The following is a 7,106-nucleotide window of genomic DNA, read 5'->3' on the forward strand; positions in this document are numbered from 1 at the left end:
TACATGCAAAAAAAAAAATGAAACTAGACCACCAACTTGCACCATCATACACAAAAAACTCAAAAACTTAAACATGAGACGGGAAACCATAAAATATTAGAGGAATCCACAGGCAGCAAAATCTCAGATATATGCCGAAGCAGTATGTATCTTCACCGATACAGCTCCTAGGCAATGGAAACTAAAGAGAGGGGCAGATAAACAATCCAAACATGGCAAAATGTTAACAATTATTGAATCTCCATAGAGAGTATATAGGGTTTGTTGTACTGGGGTTTTTTTCCCCCAATTCAACATATATGAAATTTTTAATAATAAAAGTTATGAGGGATAAGAGAGAAAACCATTTAAAAAGCATTTAGCTTAACATTCATATAACATCCTGAGAGTGTCAGGATCTGAGCACTGGCAAGCAAAGCCTGTGATAGTGGAAATTGTTGCTCCGTGACAGGAGGGCAATGTGGCGATGTCTATCAGGTTTTGAAGAGCACCTATCCAGGGATGCTCACTGGTAGGAATCTGTCCTGAATACCTCTCCATGTGAAATGACATATACACTACATTATTCTTTACAGCATTACAGGTAATAGCAAAACACTGGAAATAGCCTATCCATATGTGTATCGGTCCAGACTGGGTTCACAAATTACAGCACAAACCATGAGTCAGCATGCAGCTTTTAAATGATCTACTCAAGAAATATGAGCGCTCTTTGGGAATTGGTATGAAAGATGACCATGTCATAATTTACATTTAAAAAGAATCAAGGTACAGAATAATGTGGTTGAGTAGCTGGAGATACAAGGAATGGGAGACTTTGTTTTCCTGTGTACTTCTTCCTATACCTCATGAATTCTGTACCATAGACAGACAGAATGTATTCCAAAAATTTCTCAAGTAGTGATTGACTGTAGCTGTAATGAACTCTTCATAGCTCCATGTTTTCATTACCAAACCTAATTACAGTGGAATTACAGCTCACCTGGGAATTAGGGGATGAAGTCAGTGCATACGGTGAAAATAGCACATAGTAAAAATTGGCCTTAAATATATGCCATACTAGACCTGCACACCATCTCAAAAATTCCAACACAGCTCATTTTCACTCCAGCACATGAACAGTTCACTGTTTCTTCCACTGACTGGTGGATAAAATATCTGGCTAGCACTCAGGCCTCATATGATGTTTAAAAATGTGTGTCTTAAAATACCATACTCACACTCATCACAGCTCGGTGAGAAGCACTGGGGAACTGAGGCTGAGGGAAGAGCAGATTTCCATTCCTACCTCACTCTTAATCCAGAACCTTCACTGTTTAGATTATTTTTCCCTTGTTTTTATCACCAGATGCAGAGAATTGAATTTGCATAAATGCACAGAAGATGTATAGCTATAACATGGAGTTTAAAAAAAAAACAACCATTTCAAAAACAGTACCTCTATCAATTAAACAAACCATTACAGTGGAAAAGAAAACCACAACCCAAGCCAAATGGACTCACTTGCTGACTGGAAACAGGTTGACCAGAACTCCCGGGTCAAGATGGAAAGAAGAGAGTGATAACCAACCCCTTGACCAACATCAAATACGATCTTATGACCTGAGTTGCAGCCCATTCCTTTAAAGTGGCATTCCCATAGCAGGATACACACATTCCTCAAGCTGTGCTCTGAGTAACCTTACAACTCTAGGTAAACTCAGCTACCACTGAGGCTAAATAAAAACTCTCACATCTTTCTATCCCTGCTCTCTCTGGTGAATTCCAGATCAATATTCCTACTAGATACTTCTCCTCCTAGAGGATTCACCATTAGGCAACTCAAATTCATCATAAACTGAATTCATTCTTTCTCTGCTCTTCTAGTATTCCCTATCTTGGAAAAGAAAAAAACATGTATCTTAGTGCCCACGCCAAAATCTACAATTTATCCTCTATTGCATCTGTGTCCTACTCTTATAAGCAATCTCCAAGTTCTGTAGATCCTACCACCTACATCTCTGTTAAGTCCACCCTCCCCCATCACGCCCACTGTCAATGCTTTGGTTCACCTTCATCATTGATCATTTGAACTAACTGGTCTCACTGCCTTGGTCTCCTCCATCCATCTTGCATACACCTGAAAAGCTAGCGGCCAAATACAAATTCAGTTCTGTTACTCTTTCTACTTTGAGAACAGAAGGAGCAAGAACAAGTCCCAAAGTAATGATGTAGTAAACAGAAAACAAGCACATTTAATAACATGATGTAATACAAAGAGCATGTGTCACCAGGTGTACCTTTTATGAGTACGTTCCTATTCTACCCCATACTTTAGGACCAAATTAAATAAGCTAATATGCGTTTCAATAGAAAGAGGCTACAGGGAAGCAAGGAAAACTCAGCTGCCTTCGTAAGTCCCAAATAAACACAAAATGGACCACAGCAGTGATAAAGGCACCTTACGGAGAACAAAAGGCTTCCCAGACCGAGAAGTCAAGAGTGCATTCAAGTTGAATTTATTAACAGGTCTAAAAACGAATGCCTAATCGGAAAAGATTCTGGAAAGTAAAAGCAAGCAGGGAGGCTGAAAGAAGAGGTTCTGCCACAGGGAAAACCACCCATCCCTAAAGCAAGCTGAATGAGGCTGTTTCAGTCCCCGTCCAGCAAGTGTCTCACTCCCCTGGCGAGTCCATGCCAGCTAGGCTGCCTGACTATGCTCTGACCTGGTAGGTAAAGTCTACCTACATGAAGAGAGAACATTCCAGTCATTTGGCTTGAGTCTCAGTTACCTCTTGTGTCTTCGTTGAAAAAATTAAACCAGAATATTAACTAGAACCAAGTAAGCAAATGTACTTATCAGAAAAGTTTATATTAAATTGCCAACAAGCACATATCATTATAAAATAATAAACTGGAATTCTGGCTTTCCACATCAGTCTCGCACAGCTGGTTAAGGTAAGCCCACCCCTGGATAACAGCCGCTTTGAGCATGCTGACCGGATCCGATTTCTAAGGATGTTAAACCAAGGACCAGACCGAAGATGAAGGCAAGTTCTAAAACTGCACATGTGGCTTTTTAAATGTAAATTAAAATTAAAAACTCAGTTCCTCGGATACAGAAACACATTTCCAAATAGCCCACTGTGGCTAGTCGCTACCATACTGAACAGCACAGACACTGAACATTGCCACTGTCACCACAAGTTCTCTTGGACAGCACTGCTCTGGAAGGTAACCTGAAGCAACCCGACTGTGAGCCCTCTTGGGAAACAGCCTGATAGCTGGTCCCGATGGCTGACAGAATCGGAGCGCTAGAGGAGGTAAGAGATACTCAACAGCAATTGTTTCCTTTTCCTTTGCAATGATTTCTTCACGTCAGAATGTACAGTTTAGACTTCAGGATTTGTGCCCCTCTTTTTATCGCTGGATGATAGTCTAAACTAGAGGCAGAATAGCAGAGGTTAGAAGCATATTCTCTGAAGCCAGACTGCCTGGAAACATATCTCATCTTTGTCTCTTACTAGATGTGTGACCTTGAACATGTTTAACTGCTCTATGCTTCAGTTTCCTCATCAGTAAACACAAATAATGGTACCCACCTCACTGGGTTACTAGGAAAATAAAATGAGTTTAGACATAGAAAGTGTCTAGAATTGTGCTCAGTACAGAGTCAGCGCCCAGTAAGTATTAACTGCTATTGTCTCTACCACCACCACCACCCTGATAGCTCTTCGGATGACAAGTGATAAAAATGCTCACCTAGGAGACATACTAGCAAATATAAAGAATTAAACTAGAAGAAGGATCACAGAGTCAGAGTGTCAGCTTACAATAAAAAGAACTTTTTAAAGATTAAAGTAACCTGGAGAGAACATTAAGTACCAAAAAAAACTCATGTTGTCAAGAGAGTTGGCTGACAATGTCTTACTTGTAAGGCTAACCAACCAGAGGTCCAAAAGCAGTCTGCATAATAAGCTACTGAGCTATTTAAATAACCAAAAACAACTAAAGAGGAACCGAAATAGAAACAAGTTTGAGTTCACCGAACCAAATGATACTTCCCTGTATAGAACTGTTGTGACGTTTAATCATTGCCTCTCTTATACTCCCTCCGTTACCTTTGTGTTTGCTTGATGGACTGACTGAAGATTTTCTAATTTTCTCATTAAGCGGGGAGAGCACCAGATATAATGAAAATACCGTCCCACACAATGACCGACCCTGTGTTCTTTCTAGTGGAAACCTATTGTAAAACCTTGCTCTTGCGGAGAGGCAATTTGAAAACCCAAAGCTGAAGTACAAGCTTCAGCAAACGTAGTCAGGCGGAGAGGCACATACACAGCCCCATTTACTTGCTGTAGGACCCTGGGCTACTTGCACTTAATGCTTATGGGCTTCATGTCACCGTTTGTAAAATACAGGTACAGCATGTGCCAGCTGAATAAGAAATAGCACATGCCTACAACAGTACCTGGCACTTAGCAGCTGCTCAATAAACAGTTGTCCCAGTTAATAAATCTCCCTGAGAAGACCCTCCAAGAGTCCTGAGAATAAAAGACTACTTTACGTGGTAACTACAGAAACTATTTTGACCAGGTTTTAACTATGAATTATGAGATAATGCCCCAAAATTATCATTTATTGTCCATATTTTACAAGCTATTCCTTAAGCAAAATTCCCTGTAGGACCATTACCATAAACCATTCAAGCCTATAATAAAAATAACTGCACTTCTTATGTTGCAACAAAGTTTTTACTAGCGCTTCTGCCACATGCACCTTCACTAATCCACATCCAAACACAGGCACTAAGCACACGCAGCTAATATTTCTTCCTTTCCCTATGAATGCAAAAAGTAAAAAAAAAAAAAAAAAATGTTTTTAAGTTTCTTTCAGAAAGTTGAGTTCCACAAAACAAAACAATACAGGGTAATTGCTTACCTGGACAATATTTTGTACTTCAGATCCACCAATCCAGAATGAATGGGGGGATTCCCTTTCAGACTAGTCTGAGAAAAGACAGCAGTCAAGCAGCTTCCAAGATCCTTTCCGTTTACTGTATCCAGCTTTCTTCAACAAAATCCCAAACATGCACTTCGGTAACTGTTGAAAGACAGAAAGCAATCCATACACCCACCATGGCACCAGTGGCACAGGACAGCCACCAAGAAATGGAAGGAAGGGTAATGGAGCGGTGGATCCGAGGCACAGAGTACAACCTGAGTAAGCTATTTGGCATAAAAGGTCTGCAGCAGCATTCCTCGCCTCTGAGCTGAGAGAAGGGTAAGAAATTCTACATGGCAAAGGCTTACATCCCTAATATCAATATTTACTCTGATAAATAGCACGCAATTTCCAAATGCGAGCAGCTAACTGGTTACACTATCATCCACAGAAACTGTGCCAGACCATTCAGCTACAATGAACTTCTCCATTTTCTAAGACAGCTCCCTCCACCATTACAAAGTTTGTCAGCCAAAACTAACCATCAGGGAGGGCTCAAATACCTCCCCCAATAAAGATAACTACTTAAGCACCTAACAAGAAATCTTTTCGTTTGCTACATAAGACATCAAATCTACACATTACCCAAATCTTCAACCCTCAAATAAAATATGGGCTTTTTAAAACACATGGCATAATTTTAAGAGTGTACTTTGATTCAATAAAGGTCAATCCCTACAATAGGCAGTCACTGAGTAAACTAAGGGAAATAGTAAAGAACACTAATAAATAATTTACTAGCTGACACCTTTAAAAACATAAGCCCAGTCCACATTTTATGAGCATTCTTTTACTACACACCAACTTTTCCATTAGACTGGAAATTCTAAACAAACTGTAAGGGAGAAAGAGAAAGGCATTCAACAGAAGGACATAGATAAACACTTAAAAATCAAAGACTGTGAACTTATTGCACATAAATTTTCTACTTCAATTGCCACACTATTGCCAAAATATTCCTGCAGTAATTAAAATACCTAGCTTTACTGAAGGACTACTAATGGGCCAAACCCTTTACAGTCATTACTCGTTTAATTCTCAAAAAAGATGAGAAGAAATAACTTGCCAAACTCCCACATCTACTAGTTAGTATGGCCGAAGCCCTTTTCGCAGAGCACAGCTGCACCCAAGTCCAAAGATTAGAAAGGCCAAGATTCCGGAGCAGATGAAACCAAGCTTTCCTCTCAAAGGTCCCTAAGTTAATTAACACCAATGGAGAACTAAAACAGTATAGAAGAGGAAATATTTCAGCCTAGCTGAATGAAAATACAACTGAACCAGATGAGCCATCCTGAACAGCTAATTCCCGAGATCTTGCCACTTAAGAAAGCATTTCATTAACAAAGAGCCATGTAATTCTAAGGCCTTCAGTATTAATGTTAAGACAGAACACAGTGTAATGTTGCCCAACTAGTCTTTCTTTATAAGCAAAGACTGAGTCTCTGACCGAGAATCTCAAATCTAGTTGAAACTGAAGAATTTTTAAATTCCTAGGTTTGTTCATAAATCATAGGCAATGACTAAAGATGTTTGGATTTTTCAGGTTGTAGGCAAAGCAACTGAAGTGACTGAAATACCAGTCGATGATTAACCTCCCCAGAATAATCAGATGGAAATATCTTAATACCCAAAACTTAAAAGATATCACATACTAACTAGTAAGTAAAATCTCAAGAATGAGTGCTCAGATTTTTCCCATTAAGTGAGATTACTCTGGAGCCAAGGAATATAATAGCAACCCCGATTTGATAAAAGCAGCTATAGTGAGCTATGGTTAGTAGCTAACTAACTACTAAGACAACATAACAGGAGTCTGTTTTTCAAAGTGTAACTTAGTGCTACAACAAATATGCTGAACAACTGTAGCAAAACACAACCAGAACAATTTGGCCAAGGAACTCCTTTCTGAACCTCTAGAACTGTCAGGCCTTTTCCCTGTGTTAGGGAGTTAATTTTCCCCTCTTCCCTTCAAATGAACATTTACTGAATGCCTAATGGGTGGAAGGGCTTAGGCTAGAGCAGCCGTGGGCAAACTACGGCCCCAGCCGGATCCGGCCTGTTTGAAATGAATAAAACTAAAAAAAAAAAAAAAAAAAAACCCCACCCCTTTTTTTTAAATG

The 7,106-nt window shown here is 39.6% G+C and overlaps 1 long non-coding RNA gene across 1 annotated transcript in view; it reads right to left on the reverse strand.

The window, feature by feature from the left end:
• Positions 1–6,985, reverse strand: part of LOC106728362 — a 58,392-nt gene extending 51,407 nt beyond the window's left edge. Inside the window, exon 1 of the long non-coding RNA XR_001364659.1 lies at positions 4,924–6,985. This is a non-coding gene — a long non-coding RNA (uncharacterized LOC106728362). The remainder of the gene's footprint in view (positions 1–4,923) is intronic.
• Positions 6,986–7,106: the final 121 nt, after the last annotated feature.

Source organism: Myotis brandtii, unplaced genomic scaffold, assembly GCF_000412655.1.
Source record: "Myotis brandtii unplaced genomic scaffold, ASM41265v1 scaffold6, whole genome shotgun sequence".
Classification (NCBI taxonomy): domain Eukaryota; kingdom Metazoa; phylum Chordata; class Mammalia; order Chiroptera; family Vespertilionidae; genus Myotis; species Myotis brandtii.